Raw genomic sequence first — 21,811 nt, 5'->3', positions numbered from 1 at the left:
TAACATGGATGAATCTTGAGAACCTTATGTTGAGTGAAGCAACCCAGACATTGAAGGACAAATACTACATGACCTCAATGATATGAAATAAACAAGCTGCCCTAGATAGCAAGAGACTGAACGATAGGCTTACAGGAAATCGGAGGGTGGAGGAAGGATATGAGCCGATGTCTGCAGGGGTCGAATTTAAGACGAGATGGTGGTAAGTATGAACACAAAGAAGAGATAAAAGGGGGGCAAGGGGTTGCCTTTGCTTGGGGCTTTGCGGGTTTGAGGGTGGCTGGGGAGGGACGGATGGGTAACGTTGCCCAAAAGTGGGGGGAGGGAGGGGTAGCATACGAACCAGGAGAGGGTCAGGTGTTGGTGGAGAGTAAAATGCCGAGAAAATCATATCAAATATAATAAAGAGGGTTACCTGTTTAGAATGCTCGGAGGGGAGGGTCTGATGCAGGACGGGCTCCTGGGGAATGTCTAAATGCTCATTCTGCCAGAGTGGGTGACACCATGGGGTAGAAACCCAAGTAGTGAGAGTGGGGGTGGACCCACATCCTGGGGAGAACTAATGCCATCAAATAGAGGGAACTGTATCCCTCGAGAGAAAGGGTGGCTCCCAGGGCATTGGGGCAGTTGAGTAAGTTAGGACCTGAACACTATTCCATCTATCTCTGGAAGTGGCTCCTCAGGAAACGGAGGTTGGCTATCACTGAGGGCACCAAGGTGGAAGGGAAAATGGACGTTAAATATGTGGAACCAAAGTAAATGGGGGGTAAGAGAGGAGTTTCTTGAGAGTACACAAGGATGGATATAAAACATGTAATATTACACTATAACATATAGGAGATGACAGACTGATAATGTAAACCATAATGTAAAACATAGGATAACTAAAAATGTAAAGAACTGTGTATCCTAAAGTATGCACCACAATGTAAGCACAGATGTCACCTTGTTAGAAAGCTAATGTCTCAGACTCTGTACATCACTTTAAGTAAATATGATATGAATAGGGCGTAAGAGTATCACTGTGGAAGGGAAAAGGTTTTCTGGTGGATGTGTGGGAGTGCTGTATATTATATATATACATTGCTGTGGTCTAGGACTCCTGTGAAGAAAAGCTGAATAAGTAGGGGGGGGGGGGGGGGGAAGAAAAAGATAGGATGTGGAATTTTTTCAAGTCAACATTCTTTATCTAAGTTCTTTATCTAACTTTATCCAAGTTCTTTATCTATCCTTTAAACTCATCGCTATATGCCATTCCCTAGTAAGGGACCATGAAATTATATTGGGCTTCAAATTTCGGGGAGTTCTGGATCACAGAGTGTTTCAACAATGGCAATGGAGGGATACTGGTATGGGGTACCAATGACAGGTGATATATGGCTGACAGGGAGCTGTACAGAACATATGTCCAGGGTGCATGGTAATGTTTGGATATACTCATAGTGGCAACAATTAAAAACCACAGTAGGGGGGGTACTGGGTTCCTGGCCAGTGGTGCTCTGTCGTGGTCCCTAGGGGAGCAGCGACAGTCTCCCAGGTACAGTGGCGTGGACCGGGAGGGAGTGAGGGTTCAACAGTGAGCCCCTGATGCTAATGACTATGCTTGTGAGCTGATAAGCCTAAAATAAGAACAAGGCCTAGAGCAACTTTGTGCCTGGGAATTTCCTCCTGTCAGCCTTCATGTTACTCAAATGTGGCCAGTCTCGAAGCCAAACTCAGCATGTAAATGCAATGCCTTCCCCCCAGCGTGGGACATGACACCCGGGGATGAGCCTCCCTGGCAACGAGGGACCACTATCAACTACCAACTGATGATGCAACTGGAAAATGACCTTATACGGAAGGTTCAATGCGGATCAGCAGAATATCCATGTCTACTTAAAATACCATGACTTTAAAATGCTGTTTGGCCTAAAGTAAGGGGGAAATGGAAAGGAGAAATGAGTTTATATGGCTACGAGTTTCTAAAAAAGAGTCTGGAGGCTGGCAGAAGGTTTGCCCTCATGCACAACTGAGCAGAGTCAGAGAGACAGATAAAGCAGATACAACCCCCAGATATTGGTTCCTTTGAGGGCTAAAGAGACCCATGGGAGTTATGGTCATGGCCGATGGGGTTAACTACCAGGGCAGATGGCCCCTCTTTGGAAATGGTGTTTATGTGTGATGAATCTGGACTCAGATGGGATCTCCCTTCATAAGACTTTCATGCCAATGTGCTGGAGGTGCAGTTAATGTTGGGGTTTAAGATATATTTAGGGGATTTGAATCTCTGGACTGACAATGTGATAACCAGATCCTGAGCCTCAACAGACTCCAGCACCTACAATCTGATTTATTGGACTTACCACACTCAGCTAAGATGGAGTTGAAGAAGGACAACCACCACACCATGGAGCCTAGAGTGATTACAACTGAAAATGGGAGGATTGCATCCAGCATCCAGGTGGAATCTGACCCTCCTCTTGACATAGAGGTGCAATGGACACAACCAATCCAATGTCCACATAGAAGAGGTGGCATTGGAATGGGAAAAGTGGACATAGTGGACGAAGGGTATGGGGAAAGGCAGGAAGAGATGAGAGGTGGAGGCGTCTTTGGGACATGGAGCTGCCCTGGATGGTACTTCAGAGGCAATCACCGGACATTGTAAATCCTCACAGGGCCCACTGGATGGAATGGAGGAGAGTATGGGCTATGATGTGAACCAATGTATATGAGGTGCAGAGGTGCCCAAAGATGTACTTACCAAATCCAATGGATGTGTCATGATGATGGGAACGAGTGTTGTTGGGGGGGGGAGGGGGGGGATGGGGTTGAATGGGACCTCACATATATATTTTTAATGTAATATTATTACAAAGTCAATAAAAAATAAAAAAATTAAAAAAAAAAAAATGAGGGTGTGGGGGAACAGGAACTCTTAATAAGGCATACTATTCTGCAAGCAAAAACTAGTACAGCCTTTTCAAAAGGGAATTCGGCTTAGCTGGCAAAATTTTAAAAGCATATATATATATATATACATAAACATATATATATATATATGTTTACCCAGTAATCCCACTTCTAACCTTCTAGTCTATAAAATACTCAACAAAGTGAGAAAAACGTATGATTAAAACTGTTCACTGAAGCATGATTTTATGTAAAAATATAGTTTAAATGTCCATGAAAACAGAAATGGCTAAATTATGGTACATCGGCATCATGGAATACTATGTATCCAGTAAAAAGAACAAAATTGTCATTTAGAAACCTGGCCATGATACATTCAATGAAAAGCTTACCTTATAAAAGTAAGTATATGATTCTTGTACTTGAAAGAAAAAAACAAAAATAACAGCATACCTATGTATATGATATATGCTTATATTAATGAAGCCATGTTTCAAAAAAATTTCATTACATGGGAAAACCTTCACAATGTAACATTAAGTGAAGAGGAGGCTGTAAAATTCAATGTAGCATTAAGTGAAGAGGAGGCTGTAAAATTGTATAAGCAGTTATATACACAAAAGCAGTATAATATAAGCAAAGGTTATCAATAATCTCTAAGTAATGAAATTTTTCTTAGGAGGTACCAGAGATTGAACCCAGGACCTTGTACATGGGAAGCAAGTACTCAACCGACACTGAGATACACACATCCACTCCCCTATGTAATGTGATTTTGATCTGTTCTTTACACATTTCTTACTTTCTAAAATGTGTATTACTTATGCAATCAAAACAAAAATCAATTAAAGTATTTTTTTTTTAATTCAGGGGCACAGATGACCAATAAATTATTAAGCTTTGGAGAGTCAGGAGAGATTCATACCCTACAGGAGTTCATGTACAAAGAAGACTTTATGAAACATAGATTTGCCAAAACTTCCTCAACTAAAGAAGGCTACCTACTCATATTAGTTATAATTTGAACATCTATATATTTATTAAAATGTTCCATTAATAAAAACATTTTTGAAGTTTTATACTTTGAAATTTCCTTTAGACAGTCAAGCAGCATGTTAACAAATAATTCTCAATTTTAGTCACACCTTATTTTTAAGTAAAAATAACTGGTATTAATCAATTTGATCACCCATCTTACCTTATCACTTAAGTTGGCCCTAAAATACCCTTTGGCTATTCCTAACATCAAATGTAGCATCAAAGAACAAAGATTTAGCACAAGTTAAGTCAGTCAAAGCAATATGCTGCAGGTTTTTCAGACATGTCTTGGGACCAGGAGTAGACCTTGGCTTCCGAGAAAGTTCTCTCCAGATAAGCTGAAGTATTTATTGCCATCAGCACCACATTTAAATACATGCCCAACGAATACCCTTCCATTCCTTTTTATTCACGGTCTTCCTGCCTAGAAGAAAACTCCCCACCATAATTATCTGAGGCACATCATCTCTTCAAGGGCAAGTTTAAAATACACCTGCTTCATGAAACTGTCCCTCTGTTGAACTTCAGAAGCATTTAATGAGCTATATTCAATTGGCCAGCCTGTGCTACTTTTATACTGACATTCTTTTACTATATTCTGACTTCCCAAGTATACTTGAGAAAAGACTAGAAGAGACATGGTCCACCACCAAATTGCATGGCCATCCAGGAAACGCAATAGATGCTTGCTTTCTATTTGTTCTAAATAAAGATTGGAACTGATGGATTCCAATGGCCTTGAATGACTGCCTAATAAGTATAGTTTTATCCCACAATAACAAAGACTAAATAAAAGTTTATAAACCCAAAAGTTCAAGATAAAAGTACATTTTAGAAAAAGGAGTCCTCAGTTCATCACTGACAGATTAAAAGGGAGGGTAATATCACAGAGCAGCAAAGCAGGTAACTGGTTCAGCAAAAATGGTTAAGTACAGGCTTAAAAGTTAGAAAGCACCGGTTCTTCGATACTAGTTTCTAGCATTGTGACCCCAGGGAAGTTATATGATTTATGATTTCTTTAAGACTTTACTTTCCTTATCTGTAAAACAAGGACAAAAAAAAAAAAACAACAACAACGAAAACTACTCACCAGAGCTATGAGTATTAGATAAAACAATGCATATAGCACTCATGCCACAATGCTTTACAAAGGGTAAGCACACAATAAATGGCAGCTGGTATTTTAGAAACCAATGAGGTAAGTGGATGTGGTTCAAGTGATTAGGCTCCCGCCTACCACATGAGAGGTCCCAGGTTCGGTTCCTGGTGCCTCCTAAACAAGACGAGTAAGACAGCAAGCTGATGCAATGGCTGGTGCGGCAAGCTGATGCAACAAGAGACACAAGAAAGAAAACATAATGAGAGACACAGCAAAGCAGGAAGCAGAGATGGCTCAAGCAATTAGGTGCCTCCCTCCCACATGGGAGGTCCTAGGTTCAGTTCCTGGTGTCTCCTAAAAGGAAGATGAGCACACAACAAACAGGCACAGCAAGTGCAAACAAGGGAGTGAAGAGAAATAAATAAAATAAATCTTTAAAAAAAGAAAAACCAATGAGTAGGCTACTGAAATAACATATGCATAATGATGAGGAAGAAATAAAAACATTGAAAAAAAGCATTACAAGAGAAGATGCAAGAGGGAAAAAAAATGTTTCGAGCCTGGTTACTAAATAGACAAAAACAGGCATCAACTGGCAGAGAACTGAAGATGGGATTAAGACTAAATTTAATTTTAGCCAAGTTAAGGCTGAAGGCAACCTCTAGGGATTTCACATGGACACTGGACAGCTGACAATAATGAAATGGGAGATTACTTGGCCAGAATCAATGTCAGAGTTAGCCACAAAGATAAGATACTATCCATACCGAAACACACACACACACACAAATGCCCTCACTGCTTCCAAAAGAGAACATCAGCCTGAGTCAAATAAAAGCAAATTACTGCACAGCAGAAAGTTTAAGGGATTCATCCCTGGAAATATACCATTTAAGATTTTCACACCAATATTTTGGACTCTAAACAAAATGGTACCTAATTTTTAACATAAAGATTCTAAATGAATCACACAACTGAGTGCCAAACAAATGCTGGGTTTTGTTCTTTATAAAAATGTATCACTACTTTTTCTATAAAATATCTCTTTCACAGAAATAAATGTTTCTTTTTCAAAGAAAAGGGTATGAAGCAACATAGAACATTTCAACACAACATAAACAGGAACAAATAACAGCAATTCAGAAAAGCATACTGTTCAGATACATGAAGCAGGATAAACACCTAAAGCATGAAAACTCTTAAATGGACTTATTGAAAGCTTTTACAGTCCTGCTTTTAAGAAAGTGCATCCAGCAACCAGAAACTAACTTGTTTATTGCCCATGGGTTCAGATTCATCACAACTTATTTTTCTCTAGAATGCACATATCATCTCAGCCTTTTGTTGCCAGCCTTCCAGAAGAGAGTTCTCAACTCTTTGTGTTTCAGCCTTGCAAAGACAAATGGAGACAAATGGGAAGGGAAAGAGATAGCAGAGTTTGGGGACCATATTGAGTTAGTCGAATGGTTCATGTTGTAAAAGGTTTTAGTGGGCCCATGGAACTGAAACCTTGAAGTACTGCCTAGACTAATACACAGGCTTCATTTGGGAAGCCGGGGGACTGTGCAGTGGCAGTGCTTAAGGTGGGAACCCAATAGGTGTCTGTCTGTCTCATCCCCAACTCCACCCCAACTCCAGGGAGTGGAGGCAGCTAAAATGCTAAAACTGACCAGGTCCCTGGAACTTCTTTTCCCTGATAGCAATCCCCCTAGCAGGAATAGGGACAAGGGAAAATCTGAGACTATATCCCAACCCTAGAAGGATAGGAGTTAAGGGGCACCTCCCTTCCCCACACTTCATAACACTTGGGATATTCAAGTTTCAATAAGGGCTAGCTGTTAGAGGAACTCGAAGACCTTCCTGAGGGGAAGGGGGGCGGGAAGGCCAAGGCCAACACTCTTCCCAATTCCTGAACCATGATTCTAAGGTCAAATTACAAAGATCATTTTATTTTACAAAAAACTGTAAAATATGCTTATACTGGGAAGAGTACTGCTTTTGTTTATAATAATACTTAATTTCATTATATCAAAATGAATGTTCCTGAGGTCATGAAAAAGTCCTGGTAATGGATGGCAATGATGGTAGCACAATACTGTGAACATAATTCATTCCACTGAAATGTACAACTTAAAAATGGTTAAGATGGGAAAGTCTGTGTTATATATTACCATGATGAAAATAAGAGGGTTACTCAGTTGTAAATATAGATATATACCTATGTATAAACTCCTCTCAGTTATAATTGTAGGTATATAAATATATATAAACTCCTCTTAGTTATAAATGTAAGTATATACACCTATGTATAAACTCAGTTAAAAATGTAGGTATACACCTATGGATAAATTCCTTGTTGTTCACATGGTAGACATTGCATTGAGGTTTATTTTCACTATCTTAATTAAATACTAATTGGGAATCCCTTGGCTTAAACCATCCCCCAACTCACTCCAATTACTCAACTCACAAAAGGCTAAGCAACTCCCCAGACACTGCTGATTTCTGGGGGGCTTAAATTCTCTCAGCCTCCAAAGATTCCGTCTTCTAATTCAACCAGTTCAACAATTCCAGCCCAAGTCAAGCCATCTTTATTCAAACTCCTTTATCCCACATGCAAAAAAAATAATATCTGTAAATTCTGAGGGTCAAGGGAAAAAGTAAATTTAAATAACAGATTTTCTTGACCCATCTTTCCTGCTCCTTCCTTCTCTATAAGTGCCCCATTTTCCTACTCACCCAAAAATGACCTCTGGAATTCTAAATTTTTATTACTGGATTAAGCAAAGTTCAGCCCTTCCCAGGTTCTACTTCCTGATGAGCATCCCAATTTAGATCTAAAGCCTTCCATCCTCCAAACTTTTTCAAGGCAAAAAGGAAATAACTATGCTACCCTGTGAAGTCCTATTTCTACCCCTAGTAAGTCTTCCTAGCACGAAGCCAGCAGAGCAGGGTCTCAATCAGTGTTTAGTGAATTTGATTTACCAGGTTGCTGTTCTAATTAATTACTCACCAGATCAAACTCTAAATTTCCCTTTCTCAGAGCAGCAAAGTCGCTTTCATATTAAAAATACCCTCCCTTCCAAAAGCAAATATTGTCAGTTACTTCATGCCATTCATTCCAATTATTTCCAGGGAAACTCACACCCAAACAGCCAAGTGAAGAATCTCCCCATTTTTCAATAGATTAAGAAACTAAGCCTCAGGGAGATAAAATGACTTGCCCAGAACCTTCTAATAAGGGAAATATATATACACAGTTCTTATGATGTACAAAGTACTCTGTGAAGTATACTGCTTGCATCTCTCTCAACCCTCATAACCCTCCTAATACTGTAATCCCTTTTTACAGACGAGTAAACGGGACTCAGGTTCAAAAACATTTTTTCCACCCAAATCACAATGACAGGTAACTGTAACATCTGGGATTCAAACCAAGTAAGGCTGAATTAAGAGTTCAAGCTTTTAAAGGATACCTTTTTTAAAAAAGATAATGTTGTGTCTCCCACACAAATATAAAAATGAACATATGTCTATGATTTTATTTAATTCATTCATTCATTAGGGAACAAAATTTTCCCTACATATCTCTTATCCTCTACGCACAATGCCTTTTTCTTCTATTAGAGAAGAATCTATGGCTTTAAGGTACCTGACAACCACTAGAAGAACTGAGTTTTCCTGTCCATAAAACTAATGTTTCACTAAGATAAATTTAACTCTACCATATACTAAACCAGAAATTCAAATTTATTATGAATATATATAAATGCAGAAATTAATTCATTGTATGGTCAAGATTCTTAAGAGATCTAAAACTAATGAGGGACTGTTTTTACTGAAAATGATCCAAAGAATTACTCTCTGGAGAAATAAAGGCAGAGTTAAAATGTCCCTTGCAAGTAACTGGCCCAAAATTAACTTCTTAACTGTCTTCCTGGCCAAGTTATTCATCTTAATTTCCACCCTATCTTTTCTACCATTAAAAAGTAATCCCATGGACTTCTGGTCAGCCAAGATGGTGGCATAAGATGCTCCAGGGTGCCATTCCCCCACAGAGTTAACAACTAGCAAAAATGGCAGAGCCATCTACCTTGGAACTCTGGAAAACATTTAAAGGGCTGCAGGATCTAGAGAAAGAAAAGCAAACTAAACACAAGGAGAGCAAAATGAAGGAAAAAACAAAGATCAGAGCAGAAAAAGAGAATTAAAAAAACAATAGAGGAAGCAGATGTGGCTAAAGTGATTAGACTCCTGTCTACCATGTGGGAGACCCTAGGTTTGATTACTGGGGCCTCCTGATGAAGGCAAGCTGGTCTGCGCCCCACAGAAAGCTGGTGGCCCATGTACCACAGAGAGCTGGTGCAGCAAGATGATGCAACAAAAAGGGAGATGCAGAGGAGAGACAGTGAGAGACACAGCAGACCAGGGAGATGAAGTGGCTGAAGCAATTGAGTGTCTCTCCCCCACACTGGAGGTCCCAGGATTGGATCCCAGTGCCTCCTAAAGAGAAAGATGAGAAGAAAAGACAAGCAGACATGGAAGAACACAACGAATGGACACAAAGAGCAGACAGCAAGCGCAAACAACAACAGGGGGGTGGGGTGGAAGGAAACCACTATAGAGAAGATCAACAAAACCAAAAGTTGGTCCTTGGAAAAAATCAATATACTTGACAAACCTTTAGCTAAACTGACAAAGAAAAGAGATGGTGCGAATAATTAAATGAGAAATGAAAGGAGGGACACTACTATGAACCCCACAGAAATAGAAGGATCATCAGAGGATACTATGAACTGTGTGTCACATAGTATATGTCATACACTATATATCAACAAAGTAGATAACCTCAATGAAATGGACAAATTCCTAGAAACAAACTACCTAAATTGACTCAAGAAGAAATAAGAGATCCAACAGACCAATAACAAGAAAACAGATTGAACACAGCAATTGTACTTCTGATTATTTATCCAGAGCAATGAAATTATGTTCACGCAAAAACCGTAAACAAATGCTTATATCAGTTTTATTCACTATAGACAAAACCAGAAATAACCAAGATGTCTTTCAATGGATACATTTATACCAAGACTACTACTCAGCAGTAAAAAGGAATGACCTATTAATACATGCAATAACTTGAATGAATCTCCTGGGAATTATGTTGAATACAAAAAAAAGCCATCCCCAAAGGTTGTATACTAATTCCATTTATATAACACTCTTGCAATGACAAAATTATAGAAAAGGGAAACAGATTACTGGTTATCAAGGGTCAGGGAACAAAAGTGGACAACATAAGGAAACTTTATGATGAAACTGTTCTGTACTTTACTGTATTGTAACTCTAAAATTACCTCAAGATAAGTGTCATTTAAAAATAAAAAGGAAATCCCAAAACAGTGCTGTATAACAACTCCAATTATAGAATATTAATATTTTCTAAAGCAGGAAGGTAGGAGGGAAACATACAAATCAAGAGAGAAACAGTGAGACAGAGAGAGACTCTAATCATGTCATTTTAGGCAATTAATCAGGTTTCTTCATCTGCAAAACACAATTAACAAATAATACTGTGGTACACTGAATAATGCCTCCCCACTCCAAGTAAGTTATGACTATTATTTATACAGCAAAACAAGGGGGAGGGACTTTGCAGATGTGATTAAATTAAGGCGCTTGAGAAGGAAGGGGATCGTCCTGGGCCCTAAATGCATTCACCTCTATCCTTTCAAGAGGGAGGCAGAGAGAGAGCTCACAGAGCAGACAAGGCAATGTGACCACGGAGGCAGAGATTAGAGTGATGTGGCCAAAAGAAAGGAATGCCAGAAGTCACCAGAAGCTGGAAGCGACAAAGAATTGATTCTCCCCTATGGCCCCCAAAAAAAGCACAGCCCTGGGAATGCCTTGTGCTTGGCCCACTGATGCCCATTTCTGAGTTTTTGCCTACAGAACAGTGAGAAAATAAATCTCCATCATTTTCAGTCACCAAGTTTGTGGAAATTTGTTGCAGCAGCCACAGGAAACTAATACAAATAATCTCCCTCCTAAACTGGTGTAATGAGCTAGCAGATACATATACAAAGGCCCCTGAGAAGTCTGAAGTTCAATTACAAAAGAGGAAACAAGACACAGTTTTAGAGTTCTTAATTCAAAACAAGAATGTAATACCCCTAATTTGGGTGAATTAAAGGCGACAGAAATAAATACAACTTTGGGAACAATTACGATTAATATAGATTCAGTTTCCTGAAGATTAGCCTGTTCGATAGACATGAACTGTCTATAACAATCTGTTAGCTCTTCTAGCAAAGAATCAATCCAGATTAACTCTGACTGCTAATATATTTCTTCTCTAATGGAAAGGAAAGCAAAATTGTGCTGGTTTCATTACTGCCATAAATAAACTCAACAAAATAATGTCACTCTGGCCCTCTCTTGACTACTCCAGATTATCTTCAATCCTGCTTTTCCACTTTCCTTCCATTCTCATAGGGGATAAAGCAAACATAAGTTTCCCTTTAATTTAATCAATCAGTCCTAATGAAAAACCAAGTTAAAAATACACCTTAGGTTTAAATCTCCAGTTACTCACATTAACAAGTTCCATATGCCAATAATTCACAAATTCTCCAGTTTGATCACTACATAAAATATTGTGTGTGTGTGTGTGTATATATATATATATGTTTATAACATACACAATAACCCCAGCAATATATTTTTACCGAACTTGAGAATGATATCATGGAGCACGCAAACATATCAAAAGAATGCCAAAACAATCAGAATACATGATGGAGAATGGGACAAAAAGGATGTCTCATTAAAACTCCTACCTTATAGAATCACCCTAAGCAGCTACAATAAGTTACAGTCACATAGCCAGTAATAGAAGGCATACTCTTATATACTAATTGATCCCTTTTATCTGATGCCATATAAGTGAAGCAGGCTAGTAAAATAAGGAATCAACAGACAGATCTGGAACCTAAAAAAAAATGGCTCAGTGGTTGAGTGCCAGCCTCCCAGATACAGGGTCCTGGGTTCAATCCCCGGCCCCAATACCTAAAAAATAAAAATGTTTTAAAAAGTTAACTGGCCTTACTCTCACCAGTTACTTTTTAAATTAAAGTATAATGTATAGGGAAGGGATAAGATGGGGGCATAGGGATACCTTTGGGTGGGGCTTTGTGGGCTTGAGGGGGGCTAGGGTTGGGAGGATGGGTCAGATGACCCAAGGAATTGGGGGGAGGGAATATGGGAGAACATCGGGTATATGGTTGAAACTATACTGTTGAGAAAACTCTTTAGAAAATATAATAAAGAAGGATTACATGTTTAAGGTGCTTGGGGGGGGCATCTGGTACAGGGGCTAGCTTCTAGGGAGTATGTGAGTGCTCATTTTGTCATAGTGTGTTATATCATTGGGTGGAGACCTATACAATGAGTGTGAAGGTGAACATCAGGTCTCCCACATCCTGGGGAGACCTGATATTCCCAAAGAGAGGGAATTGTGTCTCTGGAGAGGATCACTGGCTCCCAATTAGTTAGGGTAGTCTAGTATGTCAAGCCCTCAGCATTGTTGCAGTATCTGTAAATCTGGTTCCTCAAGAAGTGAAGATTGAGTGTCACGGTGTGCCTTGAGGGGGGGGAAAGAAGTATAGCATGGATGGAAGCAGGGCAACTGGGGGGCAATGGAAGTGCTCCACAAGATGATGCAATGATGGACATGTCAACTTACATCTAAAGTGTATAAAAGTCTATAAACTAAAATGTAAACTATAATGTAAAATATAAGTAAACAATATTTAGAAATTTGTACAGTCAAAACTATAAACAATAATGTAAACCAAAATGGAACCATGTTTGATAGTTATGTTTCAAAATCTGTACATCAGCTGCAGCAAATATAACATGAATATGTAAAAAGATCATTGCTGGGGAAAGGGGAAAAGGGTTTGATGTTGGATATCTGGGAGTCACCTATATTGTGTATGTAAATTACTGTGATCTAAAACTTTTTTGAAGACAAAATTAAAAATTAGAAAAAAAAACGATGTAGACACTGAGGAAGAAATGAAACTGCCTTGGCCACTGTACATACAGGGCAACACCTATTACAGTGATGAAAGGCAAAAAGTTAGAAACAAAGCTTTATAATATTTTTCACTTTATTAATACACCAATTTATTTTTACTTTATTCTAGTATTTCTAAGTTACTGTGTACTCTATTTCTAAACTTTAAATCCACCACTGTATTTCAATTTCCTATTAACTGAATTTGGCAATATATTAGGATTCATTATTGAAGAAGTTTTGGACCACAGAGATGTTCAACTATGGCAGGGGAGGAACTCTGGTGTGGATGTTATTGATGGGGAGTACATGGGCGGGGGGGAGTTCTCTAGGGCATGTATATAGGGAACATAAATATGTTCCAATAGATGTTGGGTATTTTATAGTAGTTACACTTACAAACGTCAACAGAGGGAATGCTGGGTGGGAACCAATGGAAGAAGAATAATCTCCCAAGTGTAACGGCAAAGATCAACAAGGAAGGATGGTCCAGTAATGAGCCCTTGACACTGATGAATATGCTTAGGAGCCAGTGTGTCTGAAATATGAACTAGGCCTAGAACCTGTAGGGTGCCTTAGAGTTACCTCCTGAGAACCGCCATGTTGCTCAAATGTGGCCACTTTCTAAGTCAAACTCAGTATTAACTGCATTACCTTCCCCCCAACGTGGGACATGACTCCTGGGGATGCACCTGTCTGGCACCGAGGGATTACTACCAATCACTAACTGGAGAAGCCACTAGAAAGAGACCTCAAATAAAAGAGTCAACTTAGACCAGCAGAATATCTCACCCTACATGTTGGATCAAGTGTTTAAAAACTGCTCTTTGACCTTGAATAAAAAGGGGAAATGGCAGAGACAAATGTGTTCATATGGCTAAGAGTCTTCCAAAAAGAGCCGGGAGGTCATCAGAGGGGTCGCACTTAGGTACACCTCAGCAGGACCCCAGAAAAGGCCAAAGTAGATACAACCCTAGGTACTGGTTCTCCTGAAGGCTACAGAGATCCACAGGGTATATAGTCATGCAGATGGATTTGGAGCTCTGTGACATGTCAGAGGGTCCTACATCGGAATTTGTGCTCCTGAGTGTGATGGGAGCTGGACTCGGATATGACTTTTCTACACACGCCTCTTCCGTCACTTTTATTGAACCTGTGGTTGGCGCTAGGGATGGTGCATACTCAGGGGACTTGAATCTCTGGACTGCCCATGTGCCAGCTGGGCCCTGAGCCTCAGCAGAGTGGCGACTCCTCCTCTCTGGTTCGTTGGTCTTACCCAGGTCAGCTAACAGGGAGGTGAAGATGGTCAACTACCACACCAGGGAATCAAGAGAGCCCACAACTGTAGGCAGAGGAATTGCATCCATCATCCACATGGAATCTAAGCCCCCTCTTGATCAAGAGGTAGAAAGGACATCACCATCCCAGGGTCCACAGAATGGAGGAATAAAATATGGACTAGAGTGGACTTACTGATATTCTACTATAAAACTATTGTGAAGAGTAACAGAAAAAATTTTAGCATCAAGTTGGAGAAAGTAGCCACAGTAGTTGCTGAGGGCAGGAGAGGGTAGAAGAGATGTGATGTGGGGCATTTTGGGGATTTTGAGTTGTCCGAAATGATATTGCAGGGTCAGATGCTGTACATTATATATCCTGCCATAACCCACTGAATGTACTGGGGGAGAGTGTGAACTGCAGGGTAAACTATTATCTGTGTAGTGCATCAGTGCCCCAAAATGTGTTCACCGAGTGCAATGAGTGTGCCACAATGATGAGGGAGGTTGTTGGTGTGGGAGGAGTGGGGTGGGGGGGTGGGAGGATATGGGACTCTCATACTTTTTAATGTAACTTTTTTTGTGTGATGTGTATATATATATATATATCTTCAAAAAAATACAACTTAAATGATGTGGTGGGGTGAGGAGTGGGTTATATGGGAACATCTTACGTTTTCTGTTTTTTTTTATGTTTTTTAATGTAACATTCCTTGTGATCTATTAACTTTAATTTTAAAAAAGAGAGAAAAAATAAAATAAAGCTAATCAAAAAAAAACGACAAATAAAACAAAAAACAAAAATAAAATGTAATGTATATACAGGAAGGTACACAAATCTTCAGGTTTAACTTGAATTGTTACAGATATATACACCCATATAGATAAAGAATGTTTCCAAAACTTTTTCCTAGTCATTACTACCACGCCAGAGTAACAACTATTCTGAGTTCTATCAGAAGGGACTAGTTGTGCCTGTTTTAAATTCATTGAAATGGAATCCTACAATATGCAATCTTTTGTCCATTTCATGTCTGTGAAAGCCACTCAAGTTGATGTGTGTATCAGTAGTTCATTCTCTTTAATTTCTTCTGTAGTATTTTATAAATATATCACAAAATTTATGTAATCGTTCTACTGCTGATATACATACAGGTTGCATCCAGTTTTTGGTTATTATGAATAAATTGCTATAAATATTCTTTTACACGTTTTGGTAGACATATGTATTCATTTCTTGTGCGTATATATGTATGAGCGGAATTGCTGAGTCATGGGAAGAAGCAGACACAGTCACAATTTTCCAAAGTGAGTGTACCATTTTACATTCCCATCAACAACCTAAGACACCCAGTTGTTTTACATCCTTGCCAACAATGACCCTGGCAATCCTTTTACTTTAGCCATTCTGGAAGGTGTGTAGTAGTATCCCATTATTGTTTTGATTTGCCTGACCCCATTGGTGAATAATATTGGGCAACATTTCATGTGCATACTGGTCATTCAGAGATTTATTAGAAAGTGCCTATTCAAGTCAGTGTTGCACACATTTAATTAAATTGTCTTTTTCCAACTGACTTTATACAAACATGCATATACATACATATACATATATATTCTGGGTATGAGTTCATGGTCAGATAAATGAATTATAAATATTTTCTGTATTTTGCTCTTCAATCTGTTAACGGTCTCTTTAAATGGAGAGATGTTCTCAATTTTAATGAAGTTCAATTTATCAATCATGTTTATGGCCACTACTTCCTGAGTCTTTCTTAAGAAATCTCTCTCTTTTCCACTTACTAGTGCTTTGATTTGTGCTTATGATTTGAGCAGTTCTCCAACTGCTCTGACGCCATGAAATCCCACATCTTTTGCAAAATTTGCAATTCCACCTTTCGGCTGATTTGCACTGCATTCATGTCCCTTGTTGGGTACTGGACAACTCTAGTGTTACGAACGTCTAAATGAAGATCAGTTTTATAATTAGAGAATTCATTAGTGATTACTTCCATAGTATAATGATTTCTTCACAAACGTATTAAAAACTTATTTCAAAAAAATAAAAATTTAAAAAACCTAATGCCCATTATTCTAGCATTTTAACCTCAAAAGTATCTTAGATGATTCTTCTCACTCCCTTTGAGTAGATCTCCTCCATTAGAGCTAACTCTACACTAGACCTGTTGCCTTTTGAAGGTATAATTAGGTTTTTCTATAGTTCCTGGTTTTTGAAACCAGAGGCCTGGAAGAAGTTATAAGCCTGGTGCTGTTAAATCTTGTAAAACCTAAAAATCCTCAGAAGGTTTACAATCCCCAGAAACCCATTCACAAATTACAAACTCCCACTAAGAGCTCCCCTGCCCTACTCCTTTTCCTAGACTGGTTAACAATATCTCCAATCTCCAACCATAAATTTACCAAAAAATTAAAAACGCCTTACACTTCTCTCTACTGGCCCAGGCTGGACGTTCCCTTCTTTCACCCATTTTTCTTCACACCCTATCTTCCACTTTGTTTTTAAAATGTGTGAAATCTGTACTCTGTTGCTGCCCTGCTTCTCTCCCTCACCATCTTTTGTCTGGAGTATGAACACTCTCCTTAGCTGGCCTTAGCTGGCCTGGTTTCCAGTCTTTCCTGCTTACATTCTGTCTTTCACCCTATCACCAAAGTCACTTCTCCCAGAACATAAGGTTGATTGTGTTACGCACCTGATTAAGATGCTTCTATGGAGTCCCACTGCCCACTGGATAAAGTCGCCTTCTGGGCTGAGCATTCAGGTCTGGCCTTAACCTTTCCTGGTTTCACTCTCTGCTCCTCCTACTCTGGCTGACCGCAGGCCACCCTTGCACTCTCACTGGTCCTGGCTTTGCACTGCTTCCTCCCACAGGTAGAAGCCTTTTTTCCCTTCATCAAGTAGTCTTCTCCTTCCCTCTCCCAGTCAGGCCCACCCCAGCAGAAGCAACCATTCCCTAGTGTGTATTTCCCACAGCTCTCTGTGGTCACAAGTATACCTGAGTACTTACCACACCGCACTAGTTAATCATTTATTTGTTTGCCTCCTTCACAAATCATAAATTCTGGCCCAGGAACTTCTCCACAAACTGCTCGAGGGTAAGGTCAGGACTTTAATCTTTACGCCCCAAGGATGTGGCAGGACTATTCTATAAAAGGTTCAATGAAAGAATGAATGTCCCAGCCACTTTTATTCATGTTAGCTTTTTCTATAAAGACTGGAAAAATTAATACAAATATTTCTTAAGCATTGAACTTCACTAACTCAAGTTTTCTTTTAAATTCATCCACCATATTACTCTTCTTTTTAAAATTTTAATAAAAACTAATCTCTTCCTTAATTATTTATTGACCTATGCTTCCTGTTATAATTAGTCACAATTCTAATGCCTTTTAAAATAACTGACAAAGGTAAGCTGAATATACCACTAAGCCCAAGTCACTGTGGTCATCACCATACAAATTACTAGCAGATGCCACTGGCACAAATCACAACGCAACTAATAGATCACCAAGAAAATGACTCAGCTGAAAAATATGTTTGTATATTTCCCCTTAACAATAACACATCTGTATGATACAAAAAGGAAGGGTAGCATGCTGATTAGGAACACATGCCGTGCAATCAGTATGTTACTTGTGTGATTTGGGGCAGATTACTTAAACTTCTCTGTGCCTCAGTTTCCTCATCCATAAAACAAAGATGATAAAAATATTCAGCCACTTCATAGTGCTGTTGGGTGCCTTGAGTTAGCACATAAAATACTTCTGGTAGTACCAGGCATAGTAAAAGCAAATATGTTAGCTATATCGCTCTGTTTTCAACTTACTTAAGCCCTTTTATGTATACTGTTCCTTTCCCTCTCTCTCTCTCACACACATGCAACTGTACAATGAAATTCTTTGAACAAGAAATGTTTTACCCTTTCAGAGATAAACCAGTCAGGTTATATGATTTACCCAAGATACTTGAAATGGCAGAGTTGGACCTAGAAACCACACATACTCCCACCCCCAGGTCAAACTGATCAAATCTTCCATTTTGGAAGAAAGATTCTTTTGGGTTTTCCCCATTATTTCTTCCTGGTTGTCAGCATTAGCCAGCCTAAACACATGGTCAGAAGAGATGAACCACTCCATTTGCTCAGGTTAAAAGGTAAGAGAAGCCTCACTTTCACTTTATCCAACACGTGGGCATTCCAGAGACAGCAGCTATTCAGGATTGCAATGTGAAGTGCTATTGTGCTTTCTCAAGAACAAAACAAGACCCTCCACGAAATCAAGCATACTACCAAAAAGATAATTCACTCAATATCATGCTTATCTATCAAATCAAAGTACAATGTGGCAGTAGAAACTTTAAAAAAAAAAAACCTTTTTACTAACTCAAAAACATTAAAAGTTTTTGCAAAAAGGACTTTCATCAAGACATGTTTTCTGGAAAACTTATCCAATTATACTTCATCACATGTTTCCGCACTCAAATAAGTGACTTTGATAAAAATACATATTTCATCTTTGTAAGAATTTCACCAATACTTATCTTCAATAATTCCCTCGGGCATAAACCGAATTCTAAACCCCAATCCTACTCACCTATAGCTACGGTGCACTTCGAATACAGTTATAAGAACACCAAAAGCAGATACAATGCTTCCAGGCAAACCCTCTGAACCAGGGAAGAACAATGAAGCAAAAGGCCTCTACAGTGACACCTAAGTACCCTATCCATTTAATTTTTTCTCTTCAAATGGGCAAGTATAAGCTAAGATACGCCTTAAAGATCAGGCTTGACATCAGCCCCTGGCTAGGGCCTAGCTTGCGGTTCCGGGCACTGCCATTCTGGCACCTAGAGACACGCCTCCGGCGCCTGGAGGATACATAGAACAGGCAGCGCCAGCCCCTGCCCTCGACAGCTCACGACCCAGCTTCACAGGTAGCGGCCACTTGAGACGTTTTTGCACATCTGATTTAAGAGTGGTTAGAACTCAGACTGTGTTGGGGGTTGATGCAGGTTCCAGCCGCGCCGAGGGGGTGTGTGGGCGGGTCCTACTGCTCAGTCAGTGGCACCGCCTGGACGCCCGGCCCCTCCTCGTTCCGCGTCCACCTCGCCCTCGTCAAACTCTCCCGCGCGGCCCCTCGGCCACAGACACCTCCTCCGGCCGCAGGAGTCGCTTCCGCGCGCCTTCCCTCACCTGAGCCGGCGACTCCGCCACCCGCGTCGGGCCCCAATTCCCGGGCAAGTGACCGTTACCGGAGCCGCAGCCCGGGGGAGGCCCGCGGCTCAGGAGGCAGAGCTCCTGCAGCGACTCCCCCTCGGCAGACTCGGGGATCCCCCGGCCGCCGCCGCCGCCATTTTCCCCGCGCCGTAAGCCCCACCTGACCGTTCCAGCCTCCCACCTGAGACCGGCAGAGGACGACGCGCGACGACGTGGGGGTCGCGTGGGCAAAGTGGGGAGTCCGCAGAGGCCACAACCTCCGCTAATTCATCGCTAAGCCGGGAAGCGTCGGGCCCGTCGCCCTAGTAATGCGTCCCGCCAGGCTCCATCCTGATTGGCTGGAGCGGCCGTGACGCGACGGCGTCCCCGGCTGCGTGGGAAGCCCGGGTTCCCGGCCCCGCCTTGGCTCCGCAGCCGGGAGGCACCCCCGGCTCGAGCCTCTGTCCAGGGCTCCTTTAAAGGGGCCGCTGTTGTTTCTTCTTCCGGCCTCGTGAGGAGGAAGCACCCCGAGAGGGATGGAGTGTGGAGGCGAGAAGCAATGTGATAGCAAACCAATGGATGTCATTGTGCTAGAGGACGTAAGGGTTCGCCCAATCCATAGGGTTTCTGAATGGAAAACGGAAATTTGGAGAGATTAGTTTACAAGTCTGATTTACTTGCCCTAAAGTCACAAAGTAAATAAGTAGAACCAGCTCTCGAACTCCAGTTCGTGATACATCGTGCAAAGCTCTTCCTAGTACGTGCGGTTTTTCCCCATCTTATGTGAACTTTCCCTTCTCTGAACACAGCACTTAGATTATTATATTCTTCTAAAAGGCACTCAGCACTTTCTACCTTGGTGTGCCTGTCCCTTAACCTGCTAGATTATAGGTTCCTTAATGCTGAGGAAGGTGGTTAAACCTCTTTCATTTGCCTATGCAATACCGTCCTCGTATTGGCCTTCAATAAATACTAAAATCATAATAATAAACATAGTCAATATCACAGACAAAGCAACTCATTACTGATTCAAGTCTGTTTACATATTCATTCCACAAAACACCAGGTGGAGAGAATGGAATGCAAAAAAGTACAAGGTCCCTGTATTAGTAAGCCAAAGGGGTGCTGACACAAAGTACCAGAAATCTGTTGTCTTTTTTAAAGGTATTTATTTAGGGTAAAATCTTACAGTTGCAAGATCCTAAAAAGGCCAACTAAAGGCTGCTTTCCCACCAAACTCAGTTGCCATGTGTTGAAGCAATATAGTGGGTCATCTCTGCCTGGTCTTGCCGGCCTCCTCAGCAGCTCAGCTGCTCTGTTTTCTTCAGATGCAAGCTATCAGGCAAATGGCTCATCTGTCTTCCTGGGGCTTTAGCTCTTTGAGCCTTCTCCTTTCTGTCGCATGGTAGGACCGAAATGACCAAGTTCTCTTCTCTTCTTTTTATCTTCTTCTGTGTCTGTAATTCAAGTTAGGGTTTTGTTCAATCGACCTAGAATTCTTCAAAGCTTATACAGATCAAATAGGAATTCAGTAGACTGCCCATGGAGTTCACTTCTAGGTACCTCATGATCTTAACCAATGCCATAGCTCTATGAAACTAGACTCTGTTGATTGCTGCTTTGAGGCTGCCTTTCATTGTGGTAGCCATGCCCACCTTGTCTTTGGTGATTAACTGCTGATACTTGACTTTTACTGGCCAGAGATCCTATCATCCCCATAGTAGTTCCATTACAGCAGTTCCTACAGTAATATCCGGAGTACAGACAAGAGCGATGACAGAGATCTTCAGGGAAGATGGCATTAGTCTTCCAAATTTATTCCTCACAGTCGTCGTTAAAGGCGTGTCCTCTGGACATTCCTGGGGTCCGTGGGAAGATCTTAAATAGTAAATCTGTTTTAGCATTCCAAATTCTCTAAGCCTTTGAATTCCCTCTTCTACTGTATACCAGGGTAAATCAGGCATCTCATCCTCAGATACTCTAGGTCATCTTTTAGTCCATGTTTCAGTCAGCCATCCAATCAAACTGTTAGAGCCCTTTTTCAACCCCTCGAGTTACAGAATTGAATCCAGAATTTCTGCTTAGTGGGCCCATATCAATAAATTCAGTCTGATCCAACTTTATATTCCTTCCCCATTATCCCATACCCTTGGTATCCATTCCCACACATATTCCCCTGATTTCTGTCTATATAAGTTGGAAATCT

At 40.5% G+C, this 21,811-nt stretch overlaps 1 protein-coding gene across 3 annotated transcripts in view; it reads right to left on the bottom strand.

Annotated features, from left to right (window-relative positions):
* The window catches only part of LCLAT1 (lysocardiolipin acyltransferase 1), a 223,890-nt gene extending 203,766 nt beyond the window's left edge, over positions 1–20,124 (bottom strand). The window contains exon 1 of one of the 3 annotated variants that reach the window (XM_004451066.5): positions 19,808–20,124. The gene's annotated coding sequence lies outside the window, so the exon portion shown is untranslated. Of the gene's footprint in view, positions 1–19,602 lie in introns of all 3 variants that reach the window. The other 2 variants (XM_004451068.5, XM_004451067.5) reach the window with 2 other exon arrangements.
* Between the last annotated feature and the right edge of the window lie 1,687 nt (positions 20,125–21,811).

The sequence above is a fragment of the Dasypus novemcinctus genome, chromosome 17, assembly GCF_030445035.2.
Source record: "Dasypus novemcinctus isolate mDasNov1 chromosome 17, mDasNov1.1.hap2, whole genome shotgun sequence".
In the NCBI taxonomy this organism is placed as follows: domain Eukaryota; kingdom Metazoa; phylum Chordata; class Mammalia; order Cingulata; family Dasypodidae; genus Dasypus; species Dasypus novemcinctus.
The sequence above is the reverse complement of the archived record's forward strand: the minus strand, read 5'-3'. Positions and strand labels throughout refer to the sequence as shown.